We start from the raw sequence: 12,830 nt of genomic DNA, 5'->3' as shown, positions 1-12,830 counted from the left end.
GCTGACCCCTCGGGCTGTCATATGATTTAGAGCCCCAGCCAGCCACAGGTTCCCTGGCACAACGTGGCGCCTGGGGAAGGCCCGGCCCGGCCCCAGGCACTCCTGGTCTGGCTGGAGGATGGTGGCTGGATTTTGGCCTGCCCAGCCCCCTCTGAGTGACCGTTCTCTTCTGGCTGGAGCTGGGCTGCTTTGCCTTGCAAATGCCCTTGTCAAGGAGTCTGCCTCCCTCTCGCAAAGAAAAGCCTCAAAGAAAAGGCTTGGTCAAGTTTAGTTTTGTGTTCTTCCCCATCCTGCAAATCCAGCTGCCCAGCTCATCGCTAAGGGCGGCTGAGCTTCCAAGCTGTGCCCACCCACTGACGGGGCCCGCCTGGGGTCACGCAGTCCTGCTGTCCAACAGATGGGAGTTTGAGTCCTAGCTCAGCGGCCACTCTCAGGGCCCAAGACAGGTCTCTCCGTCAAGAGAGTTGTGAAGAAGTTTCAGCAGACAGAATGCGGTGCAGGGCCTGGCCCAGTGCCTCAGACCCACTGGGACCCTTCACTGGTCTGGCGTTTTGCTCCTCAGGGCTCCCTGTGGTCCCATAGTTCTGAGGCCTGTTAACAGATGGGGAAACTGAGGCCCAGAAAGAGGAAGAAAACGGCTTGCCAGGGACCTCGCAGGAGGCGGTTGTCAACTGAACTTGGCCTGTTGGGAAACCTGTTGGATGAATCTGGTGGTCAGAGGTTCTGCTGGGAGGAGGGAGAGGAGCCGTTCAGCCTAACCCAGATTTAGGAATCTCCGTACAGGATGGGGTGGGGCCCCTTTTCTCTGCACTTGGGCCCGCTCAGGCTGGGAGCTGCTTATCTGAGGAATTCGGACAAGGGCTGCCCTTTGCTGTGGGGGTGGGAGGCCGTCCTCATTGCCTGGGAAGGCTGTGATCCCGTGGCCACCCACAGAGCAGCGCAAGATTTCTGGGAAAGGGCTGTGTGCTCAGAGCTAGGGCCTTGGGGTCGGTGGGCCACTCACTGGCTGGGTGACCTAGGGCAAGTTACCTAACCTCTCTGATTCCAAGAACCAGCAATTGTTGGTGCTCTGCACCCTGTTTTACTAGCACCTCTCACTTAACGCCTTGACTCTGCCATGGAGCAAAGTGAAGGTTGGGGTGGGGGCCTGTGAGATTATTATTTCCATTTTATAGCTGTGGAAACTGAAGCTCAGAGAGGAGTGATGGGCCTCGGTTAATACAGCAGAACCCAGGAGTCCCTTTGTGGGTCAGCGGGTTGCAAACCTGGCTGGTACCCATGAGGATGCAGGTTGGATCCCTGGCTGTGGTGTAGGTCACAGACACAGCTCGGATCTGGTGTGGCTGTGGCTGTGGCTGTGGCTGTGGTAATAGGCCGGCAGATGTAGCTCTGATTCGATCCCTAGCCTGGGGAACCTCCATATGCCGCAGGTGTGGCCCTAAAAAAACAAAAAACAAAACAAAAAAAACCCCCAGATTCAAACTCAGGATATACTTTTAACCACTGCACTATTCTGACTTTGAGCCTTAGTTTCTTCTTCTGTGAAATGGGAGAAGTCATACCTACTTCTAGAGTTGTGGTGGAGCCCGGATAAGGTATAACACATCTGGTGCAGGCAGATTGTTGCAGGAGCTATGGTTACTATGGCAGAGGGGCCCGGGCCCAGGCCCCAGCTCCTCCTAGGTCTTGGGGGGACCAACTGGAGTCAGCAGGGGACCTACATGGGAGCTAAGGGTTGGGAGCAGGGCCTTGGATTCTACTGAGGAGTTGATTTTCAGCCCCGGGTTGAAGTCACAGTTGGCTTCCCAGGCTCTGGAGCTACTGTCACCTTACCTGTCAGCCTTTCTGTTGCCCTAAACCTGCCCCCTCATCTGGGAGAGTCTGGAAGATTCCAGGTCTCAGCCCCCAAAATCTGGATGTCACCTCTCTTTCCCCTTCTTCCCTCTTGACAAGGGGCCACGGAGTCCCTGAACCTGGCTGAGCCTACACAGCTTTTCCCAACCCTTATCCTGGATGAAACCTGAGTGGCTGATGAGGGAAGAGCTGACATCGAACCCCACACCACTGGGCACTTGGTGGGCTCTGGGTACTTCCTTGCTGCTGGGCAAGCATGAGCGGAGGGAACAGACACGTCGTGACCTGAGGCTGCTTTAGAGCAACTTCAGCTTTTGCCCAGGAGATGGGGGTTCTGGGGTTCCTGCCCCCTCCACTCCCACCCCACACACCCTGCCCTGCCACTGGGGGCCCTCCTCACAGCCCACCCCTCCAGAGGGCCAAGACCCCATGGTTTTGGACTTGGGGTAGGGTCAGCGGTGACAAGACCTGTTTAGATGCTGGGCCCAGATCAGCAGCATACTGCTAGCCCCTAACCCCCGGGACCCCTGACCCGGCCCAGAAGGTGGCGGCTGCGGCGGTGGCATGGGTGGCATTTGAGCGAAGCAGGCCTGAAGCCCTACTCCTGCAGCACCCACCCTCCTTGCCAGAGTGTTTCCCTGTGTGTTGGGTGTCATGGCAACAGCCGGGTACACAGCTCCAGCCTGACCCAGTTTGAGCAGGTAGAGCAGGTGGTACGTTGCACTATTCCCCAACCTTATCTTTCTGAGGCCTCTTTACAGCCCATCGTCCTCACAGCTACTGTGTTCTCAGGGCCTGTGCTATGTGCCAGGCGCTGTGCTGAGAGTTTTGCAAGTGCTACGTCTGTTAATCTCCTTGGCCATCCAGAGAGGCCACCTGGCTGGAAATGCAATTGGGAAAATAACCTTTTTTTTTTTTTTTTGTCTTTTTGCTATTTCTTTGGGCCGCTCCCGCGGCATATGGAGGTTCCCAGGCTAGGGGTCCAATCGGAGCTGCAGCCACCGGCCTACGCCAGAGCCACAGCAACACGGGATCCGAGCCGCTTCTGCAACCTACACCACAGCTCACGGCAACGCCGGATCGTTAACCCACTGAGCAAGGGCAGGGAACGAACCCGCAACCTCATGGTTCCTAGTCGGATTCGTTAACCACTGCGCCACGACGGGAACTCCGAAAATAACCATTTTATCATTAGAGTTGAAACTGCCTCTGATTGTGCGCCACTAGGTCCCAGGGGCCTGTGGAGCACCTCGACTGCGTGGTTGGGTGACTCCTTGAACCACCCCGTGAGCGGGTGAGGTAGCTGGGGTCAAGAGACCTAAAGCGATGGACCCGTGTCCCTCAGCTAGGGAGTGGCAGAGCCATGATTTAAATTCAGGCAGGTCCAGCTCCAGGGCCCTGCCTTGCCTTGGTGGCAGAGGGCTGGAAGCAGCAACAGCCCCATGGAATGTCCCCGAACCTTTGAATGAGGTTCTTTTGGGGGCATCGGGTGGTACTGGGAAGTCCAGATTTGGATCATTTCAAGGCACTGGGCCAGATCCCGTGAGATCTGAGGGAAAGGGGCCTCCGGGCCTTAGGTGGGGGCAGGGCTGAAGTCACTGCTGTGGATTCAGGGCCAGGCACGGGCTGGCACTAGGACTCATTGGGCATTTGCCAAGGTCTCTGCCAGAGGCCTTCCAAGCAGATGCATCTGAACGGCCCTAGGGAGGCTTCCCCAGGGGTCCACGAGGGATGCAGAGGTCCCAGCCAAGTCTGGTGAGTTGGGAAGCAGTGGGCCAGGCTGTGGTCTCCCCAGGGCGGGCTTCCAGCCTTGAGCCAATCTGTCTTTCAGGCAGGAGGAATCCCAAACATCCTGAGTAGTCTCCGTGCCCAGCTGGCACTGGTCCGGTGGCCTGCCCCGTGCACGTGGCTGGTGGTGAGAGGGAGGCGTTGACTTCCCCCTGGGGGAGCCAGGCGGAGCGTGCCTCCTTGGCCAGTAGATAGGGAAGCCGAGGCTGGGGCAGAAATGTCGTGGTTCAGGGTCACTTCATACGAGGAGCTAAGGGCACAGCTGCGTGGACTCTGGTCAGCTCTGACCTCTGTTCCTGTGCCTTAGGACCCCCTCTTTGCAGGCAGGAGCGGGCTGGGCCAGAAAGGGAAGAGGGTGCCCAGGCTTCCTGCCCTGGACTTGGGAGCCTGGCCATCTGAGCAGCAGACCTGGTGCCTGAGGGAGGCTCCCCCCTCATTCTTTCCTTGAATTCTCACTGATCTCCTTAGTGAGGTTTTTACTGGGCAGCCTTTTGAAAAAGGGCACGCCTGCTCCAGCACAGAGGCTGCCTCCCCTCCATGGGCCCAGCCTTGAGCAGGCGGGCATGGAAGGCTTCCGAGGGATGTTTAGGATTTGGGGGTGTGAAGAGGGCCCTGGACAGGTCAGCCCTGCAGCTAGGCCAGGTCTTTGCACACACACTGCAGGCTTGGTTGGGCCTCTGCTTCCCTCTGCCTCCCTCCTGGGAAAAGGCTGCAGACACTGCTTGTATCTGCTGCCCCGCAAGGCCTGCTCTCACTCGCCTTAACATGGAGTTGGTGTGGAGATGGACAGATGGTTCTGTCCCTGGGGCCCAAGGGGACAGGGATGTGGCGGTGCAATGGGACCCCGAGGCAGGCAGGGCATCCACTTCCGTGCTCGGTGCAGGAGCGCTGGAGACAGAGCAGGGAGGGCGAGGGAGGCCAGCAGGCATGGGTCCCTATTCCACACTTAGCGAGCACCCTCTTGGTCCTGGGCTTTCAGAAGCGACTGGGACCAGACAGCCCTGCTTCCTCTTCATGGGGTGGTGACGGTGTGTCTGGGGGCATCTCGGAGACTTCAGAGCTGGGCAGATCTGGGACAGGTCCTCCCAGGACTGACTGTGGAGGCATTTGTCCATCTGTTAGGCAGGTGTCAATTGGGCCCCCACCCCCAGGCTGGACATGCCTTTGCCCTCATGGCGCTCATGACGGCCCAGGATGGGACCGATCACTGTGGTGGGGGGACTTCCCCCAGGAGGTGACCCTTCACAGAGCCTTGAGGGCCAGAGGGGATCGGACTGGAGACAGGTTGGGAAGAGGTTGGGCAAAGGCCCCTGGTGGGAAGGCACTTGGTCCAGGGCGAAGCAAGAGGCTGGCACAGTTGGGGCCGGCTGGAATAAATGAAGATGGGGTAGCTGGGCTGGACCGCTTTTGGCTTTGGGGGTCCAGCCAAGGGACAGGGGAGCAGGGTGCCTGGTTTGCTGATTAGGACACTGGCTCTTGGCTGCCAGGTGGAGAAGAGGCAAGGGGGCCGGACCGGTGTTCAATAAGGATAGTTGAGTGGCTGTGCTGGTGGTGCTGGCCTGGTTGGGCTGTGGCAGCAGAAGGAGGAGAGTGGGCAGACTGGAGAGAAGGTGGGCAGGCCAGGTGGGCCCGTGGGTTTCCTTGTCCCTAGCACCACACCTGGCACTTAGTAGGTGCTGGAAGGTGCAAGTACAGAGAGCACAGTGGCCAAATGTGGCCAGGGTTTTGTTGCCCTCTGCAGCGCTCTTAGTTTTTGACTGCATACAAATCCAGACTCTTGGCTTCTTTTAAATAGGAAGATCTGGCAGCAGTGTCACGTGGCAGCATTTGGCCCAAGGGGATTTGCAACTGCCTCTGCCCTGGGCTGCCCGCTCTGGGCTCCTCCTGGCCCCAGTGCACACCCTTGGATCCCTGACTGTGGTCTGCCAGCCTGGCCCCGGGGCTCCTGTGGACGGCCTTGTGTGTGCAAGCTGGGGGCTGAAGAGGCGGGTGCTTGCAGAGAGACATCCTGCTGGCAGCCTGCAGAGGCCACCCGTGGCAGCCAGGCCATGGCACCAGGCCAGCTCCGAGAGCTCTCTTGGGGTCAGACTCTGCTGCTGGTGCTTTTGGTGAGGCCTAAAGCTGCCCAGCCTGTGCTTGGCCTTGGTGTCTGCTCCTTGGACCTGCCTTTCTCGCCAGCTGGCCACACCATTGGCAGGTGCCAGCCTGGCAGCCCCTACCAACTGGCCTGCCAGCCTGGCAGTGGTAGAACCCTGACCCGAGGTGATCTGGTTCTGTGGAGCCAGGGCTGTTCACTGAGACCGTTTCCTCTGAGCTCTGCCTGGGAGCCACTCTGGCCAGGGCTTCTTAGTAGGAGTCTGATGGCCCCGAGTGCCTGTGAACTCTGCTTGTTCAGGACCTGGAAGTCCTGACTTGTGTTCAGGAAGCCCTGTCTGGACCTCGTGATAGCTGCTAGCACGTCTGCCCACCAGCCTCGGGAGCCTGGGAACGCGGTGTGTGGAGTCTGGTGATGGCCGTGTAGTGACTGCGTGGTCACTTGCCTGCTGCTGGGATGAGCAGAATAACACGCGTGGCAGCTGGTGTAGATTTACCCTCATCTCATCAGACAGGCCTGGAAAGGTTCGAGCTGGGCAGAGAAATCAGATTTGCTGCTAACGAAACCTGGAACTGCCATGGGGCGAGGGCGTGGGGTATCTTTCTTCATTATCTACCTTGTCTGGCAAGTGGTTTGGGTTCTGGGGACTTGTCCAGACCTGCCCCCTGGGCCCCACATGTACTCTGTGACCTGAGATCTGTCACCCCTGGACCTTCTGGCTCTCCATGGGGTCACACTGTGCCGTTGGTGGCCTTGGTGAGGCCTGAAGCTGCCAGCCTGTGTCTGGCCTGGATGTCTGCTTGAGGCTGTCATTGCAAAGCCTTGGTCTCTGCCCTAAGCCTCTTTGGTGCTGGGGGCTTGGAACAGCTCTCAAATGCAGGCCTGAAAGCACCCGCCTCCTCCCTGCCCAGAGGTCACCTGGGAGGGGGCCCCTCTGGTTGGGAGGAAGGAGCCCTGGGGAGGACTCGCCACCTGTGCGGTCAGGCTGGTGCCTTGCCCCTTGCAGGCCTGGGTGGGGAGGACACTCCCATCCTCCTCTGCCTCTTGTTGGTGCGACCTTGAGTGGGGGACTTGGTCCCCAAGGCTCAGTGGCCCTCCCAACCGAGCGGGGCTCTTGGTGCCTGCCGCGCAGTGTTCCTGGGCCGCTGCGGTGAGATAATGCCTGTCAGATGTCCAGCTTGGCTCCTGGCACGTGGTAGGAGCCCTGTGCCGCCGTCTGTTCCGCCCCCGTCCCCGGCCAGGTCCAGAAGGTGGGCTGGCTGGCCTCGGTTGCCCCTCTGCGACAGGGGGCCAGGGCTGACCGTGATGCTGCCAGGTCTTCTGGTCCCAGGTGTGTGGTGTGCGAGGGCACTTCCAGCAGGTGGGCGAGGAGCACATGGGTGTCTAAGGAGCTGAGCCTTACGCTGGAATTCAGGGTCCCCGGGGGTTCTGTGCCTTTTCTTGCCCCTGTTGGCTTGAACCTGCCTTGTCTTGGGGTGCTTGGCTCTGAGCCAGGGCGAGCTGGAACACTGCCCTGAGCGAGGTGGGGCTGAGGTGTGGGGGGCTTCTGCCTGCAGGAAGGGGCCCTCTGCACAGCCAGCTCTGGAACCCACTCTGGCAGGCAGAAGACAGCTCCCCGCCAGGGGGAGGGCAGACTCGGCTGGGGGTCGGGGCCAGGGGGAGCTGGGGAGAAGGCTGGGGCCCTGGCTGCTGACCTCGGCTACACCTTACCCTCCTGGTGTCTGCTTTGGCCGTTGCCTCATCCCCAAGCTCCCTTACCCACTACTTTACTCGGCTGAACTTCTGCTCAGCCCAAGAGCCACCTCCTCTGAGAGGCCTTTCGGCCCTGTGGGCCCTGATCTCAGGGCCCTGCCATCCACGGCCGTGCCTCTCAGCTCCTGCCCCAGTCTGTGGGCAAGAGTGGCCTCAGTTGCATCTTAGTGCCGGAGCTTCCTGCCAAGGGTTGGTGCTGGCACAGGGCTGGGACTTTTCTTCCCTGGCCTTGAAGCAGCGTGGGCACTGATGGTGCTGGACTGAGCACTGGTCATCGCCAGCTGCTTGGGCCGGGCCCCTCCCCGCCCTGGTGCTGGAGGTATCAGTGCGTGTCAGGAGCAGCCCTCGCCTGTGTACCGGGCAGCTGGGCACCACCATGGGCTCAGAGGCTGCGATTGAGAGGCAGCTGGGGGCAGTGATGGGCTGTGGTGGGTGGACCCTCTGTTTGGAGTGGGGATGCTCCTAGGGGGATGGGGAGGAGGCGGAGGCCAGTCCCTGCCCCGGGCTTTGCAGTTGGACCTTGGCAGCTACTCACTGGCTCTGTGACCATGGCCAACAGCCTTGTCCCCTCAGCCTGGGCTTCCTCCTCCATCAAATGGGGTGGGGTGGCTCCTGTGGGGGCCGGAGGGCCACTTTGATCAGGGTTACCTGGCAGCTGAAACCAGACTCACCCTGCTGAGAGGGGAGGATGTGCTCAGCCCGGTGCTGGGGAGACAGAAGTCTGGGCCTTTGCACGCAAAGCGCCCTCACCTCCCACCACTTCCTCTGTGAGAGCACTGGACTCTGCAGACATGGGGGGCAGCACATCTGTGGCTCCCCCACCCCCCAGTCCCTCCGGGACAATTTCCTCAGCACCTTCTGTGTGGGAGTGGGGGGGGGGAAGGGCCCTGTGTGGCTTTCTGGGGTACAGCCCTGCCCCCGTGCTGCCCCTCCCTAGGAAGCCATGCTGGCCTTGGTCCCAGGGATGAGTAGGTTAGCGGGTGGTGGGAGAAGAGTGGCCGAGGGAGGCCAGGGCGAGAGTGCTGAGCGGGGAAGAGCCAGTGGCCTGAGGACTTGGAGTCAGGGAGGCCATGGGCGGGGGGCTTGGACTTACCTGAGAGGGGAGCCTCAGGAGGCTGTGAATCAGTCGGATTGGTATTTTAGAACCCCCAAGGGCAGCCCTGCGGCTGACTGCTTGGGACTCCAGGTTGCAGAAGGGGAGGTGGCTGTCAGCTGGGAACTGTTTCTCACCTCTGTCATCATGGAACAATGAAAAACAAAACTCAAGCCTAATACGCAGCAGCCGTTGCTGCTCACAACACGGACGGTGTCACAAACAACGTCGAGGGAAGGAAGCCAGACGCAAGAGCGTGCTGATCGATGCCATTTATGTGAAGTTCAAAAGCATTCTGATTTTAAAAGAGTCCCATCCTGATGCAAGTCAGGAGGATGCAGTCATGTCTGGAGGGACTTCCGGGACCTAGAAAGTCCTCCTTCCAGGGGCTGGTTACACAGGACAGTTGTGAGAGCCTGCCAGCTGTGTGCTGACATGCCACGTGTCTGTGAGAACCAGCCTCGAGACACTTTCCCTGGTGGTGCCGGGCACCTGAAAGCCTGGAGGAGGTCCTGGGGTCTTTCCAGGATTTGTCTGGCAGGGCGGCCTGAACCGTCCTGGCTCATAAGCATCGCTCTTGATGAGCCATAACTCACCCCGGCAGCTGCCAACAGTCTTCTCTGGCTGGGGCTTTTCCTCCTGCCTCTTAGAAACCCTGGCAGGGGCTGCTGGGTGTGGGGCTTGGCGGTTCAGAGGGAGGGCAGGCTCCTGGGGCTGCCAGATCGTAGGATCTCTCTGGGCCTTGCTTTCCTCTTCTGTGAAAGGAGGTGATGAGCCCCTTCTTGGTGCTTGGATTAAGTGGGTTAGCCCGCAGCACAGCCCCCCGCACAGCGCAGGTGCTTGGGAAAGGCGGGCAGGGCTTGGTATTACTCCAGGGCAGTTACCGAAGGGGATCCAGGGTGGGGGCAGGAAGGAAAGGTTCACCTTCCTTCCTCTCTCCCCTTGATTGTTTCTGTTCCCTCTTCCTGGTTCACTCCTTTGGCAAACACTTGCGATTAGAGCCAGACTGCTGCCCTGGCCCTGTGCTGGGTACGGGGCCCAACGGTGGCCGAGACAGCCCTGGTCCCTGCCCTGAGGCCCATGAGCCTGGGGGCAGCGGGGGGACCGTTAGACACAGCAGCCCTCCGAGGAGTGGAGCCGCAGCCCTGCCTGCCCTGGGCCTGACCACTGTCTTGGGGTTGGCCTTCGGGTACTTTCCCTGGAGGCAAGAGAAGCCCTGACCCAGGGCTCCAGCCCCTCCTGAGGGTTTCCTGTTGGCCAAGATCTGGGTGAGGATGGCCTTGCCCGCTTTGGATGCAGACAACACCAAAGCCCAGGCTTGTTCTGGGTGGATCTCAAGTGTCCCCCTCAGGCCCGGCTCGAAAGAAGAGCGCAGGTAGTGTGTGTGGAGCAAGCGAATGGCAGGGGTGGCAGGCGGCCCGGGGTCAGTCCGCGAGTCTGCAGGCGAAGCCAGTGTCCGGGGGGCGGTGGAGTTGGTGAGTCAGGGCCTCCTGGGCCCACCGGGCCCCCAGTGCTTTGTCTTGTGGTTGGAGTCTCCGAGAGCTGCTGAAGCTGGCCGGAAAAACGGGCCCGAGTCTGTGCTGGTTTTGTGAGAGACGTGACTCTGGCTGAGTGGTCCCTGAGTATTCCCCGGTCCCCTCAGAAGTCCAGGGAGCTGTGGGAACACCTTGGGGCAGATCCAGAGATGGTGATGGCCTCTGACCCCTCGATGTCCACGGAGAGCCAGAGGCCCCTCCTGCAGGTGGAAATAGCCGTGCAGAAAGGCCTAGGGCAGCCTTTGTTGGGAGTGGTGAATGTCACCATTTGAGTCATCAGAGTCCTCCCAGGTGCCAGGTGTCGTCCTTAGGATACGGGAAGCAGCAGTGGGTGAACCAAAGGGCCTGCCTCCAGGACCTCTGCGCTCTGGGACGGAGCTGCCGCCTTCCTCCGTTTTCACCAAACCTAAGACCGGGGCCCAGAAGAGGAAGTAATTTGTCTGCAGTAGCTGTGGGGAGGGTGCTTTCGGGAAAGGCAGTGGGGCTGCGTAGGGGCTCAGGGGACAGGGACATCCCTGTGACTCACTCGAGTCCAGCCATTCGAGGACCTGGGCTCCGGGGACGGGGATCCCTCCCTCCTGTTTCTTTCCTTGGGTGATTCAAACACCACCCAGGCATGAGTCAGCCATGAGCGGCCCGAGCATGCCTGGGCTACCTGCCAGTCCACCTCCCGGCATGTCCCAGCCAGGTTCAAGGTCTGGGGAAATGTCCCACTCCTTGGTCCTGGAGTGGGGAAGCGGGGCTTCCATCGGGCCTTGCGGGCCTGGCTTCCTGCTGGACCATCTCTCTCGGGGTTACTTCTGATGGCAGTGGCCTTGTCCCCGGTTCTGTGTGAGTGCCTTCTGGGTATGTGCCAGGAGCTGTTCTCTCGTTAGGCCTCTTAGCAACCCCGTGACACAGGGCAGAGCAGTGCCTGAGGCCCAGAGGGGTCAAGTGTCCAGTGGATGGCAGATCCTGGCCTTGAACTCCAGCCTATCTGACTCCTGCTGGGCGTCTCAGGGGCTCGGGAAGGGAAACTAAACTCCCTGAGCAGAACCAGCCCCGCGACACTGTGTTTCAGCCATGGGTCCTGAGGGAGGGGAGGTCGCTGCACAGCCCGGCTGTGGCTTCTTGCTCTGAGCGTCTAGGTCTGGGACCCCATTGGAGGTTCTGAGGTCAGACAGCTCTGGGCTCTGATCGGATCACAGCCCTCTCCCAGGCAGACCTGGGCTCCGAATCTCTTTCCCCGCCTGTGACATGGGGATGGTGGTACCTAGCTCCCAGGCTTGGGGTGTGGATTCTAGGAGGTCAGGCAGGGAGAGCTGTCCGTTCGGTGCCCGATAAGCAGGAGATGCTCAGGAGTCAGGAAGCCGATACTATGAACTTTAACAGGAACGTTTTCCCACTTCTCCCTTCGACCCTGGATTGACCAGGCTTGGTCCCCAACACCAGCAGGTCTTGCTGGGTTTGGCCCCATGCCATGCCCCACGGGCCGTGCACTCTGACCTCGCGGCCACCCCTCCTTTAGGGTAACCCTGGTCTCCAGGCCGTCTCTTCCCGGGTTTGAGACTCATGGTGGAGGGTCCGTCCGCAGAGCAGAGGGACATTGACTGATGTCACGGGTCCCCCGAGAATAGCTTTTCTATTTTGGGGCATTTCACCAGCGCTCCTGCAGGACGGGGTGGGGGTGGGCGCTCCTGAGGCAGGGCTCGGGGTGCATTTTCACTCCTCAGCCTGTGCGTGACCTGTGGACTCCCTGAGCATCGGTTTGCTCATCTGTGACGTGGGTGGTGCTCGTGCCTGCAGAGGGTTTGTGCTTGAACAGCACCTGGCACAGAGGCGGGTGCCCGGAAATAGGAGCCAGGCTGGGCCACCCGGGGTGGCGGGGCACCTTCCCCCAGGTGCCTAGGGTTGGATCGGGCACTTGATCACAGCCAGCCGTGTGCTGTGGATTCCTCTCAACCTCCTGCTCTCCCCTTGGGCTGAAAGAGTGTGTGTGGGGGGGGCGCCTCGCGTCCCTCGGAAGAGCACCTGCGCGCCGCCCGTGGGGCCCGCCGCTGAGGACAGACGGCAGAGCGGGGAGGCTGCGTGTCTGTGAAACCGGGAAGCTGGCACCTGCCCACTCTGGGTTTTTGATCCAGCTCAAGGTTACAGGCCGGAGAGGGGCGGGGTTTGAACCCAGGTGCATCTGACTCCAGAATCCTCACTCCTGACCCTGATGCTGCCCCGCCAAGCCTGAGCGGCTGGACTTCTAGGAACTTCTTCCTGCCTCGTCGTGTCACAGTAGAAGGGGTTGGCTGAGGCAGCACTGCAGCAAGCTGCTTCCCTGCACTTGGCCCTGAATTCCTGGCAGGAGCTGCTGGGCTGCCACGTCGGCCACGTCGCCGGAATGAAGGCTGTGTACCGTCCTGCCGCCCCTGGATGGATGCCTCGCCTGGTCCCCGGGGTGGGCCCCTCCCCAGGCGGCTGTATGCTCTTCTCTTCAGGGGAGCAGAGGCAGATGTTGTCGATTTAAATTGTTTCCTTATTAGACTCTCTCCTCTTCCCGCCCGGGCTGGGTTTCATCAGCCGGGAACCTTGGTTGCATCACTGTGACCGCTCGCTCGCTCCTCCAGGATCCCGGCCAAGGACGGGGAGATCACGGAGTGGCCGTGGCTGAGGAGGTGCAGGCGGGGCCCTCTGACTGCCCCCAGGAGCTGCCGGCCCAGGGAGGGATTCACGCGAGGGAGCTGTG

The 12,830-nt window shown here is 60.6% G+C and overlaps 2 protein-coding genes across 2 annotated transcripts in view; one reads left to right on the top strand and one right to left on the bottom strand.

Moving 5' to 3' along the window:
* STXBP1 (syntaxin binding protein 1) overlaps positions 1 to 12,830 on the bottom strand; it is a 775,650-nt gene that overhangs the window by 427,480 nt on the left and 335,340 nt on the right. The gene's annotated exons all lie outside the window — the stretch shown is intronic.
* Positions 1 to 12,830, top strand: part of EEIG1 (estrogen-induced osteoclastogenesis regulator 1) — a 38,059-nt gene that overhangs the window by 1,416 nt on the left and 23,813 nt on the right. The window lies entirely within an intron of this gene.

This window comes from Sus scrofa, chromosome 1 (assembly GCF_054392235.1).
Source record: "Sus scrofa isolate SSC_HxYL_T2T_F1_AM1 chromosome 1, Sscrofa_HxYL_maternal_Yorkshire_Landrace_v2.0, whole genome shotgun sequence".
Lineage (NCBI taxonomy): Eukaryota > Metazoa > Chordata > Mammalia > Artiodactyla > Suidae > Sus > Sus scrofa.
Note: the sequence above shows the minus strand (reverse complement) of the source record. Positions and strands in the feature narration are given on the sequence as shown.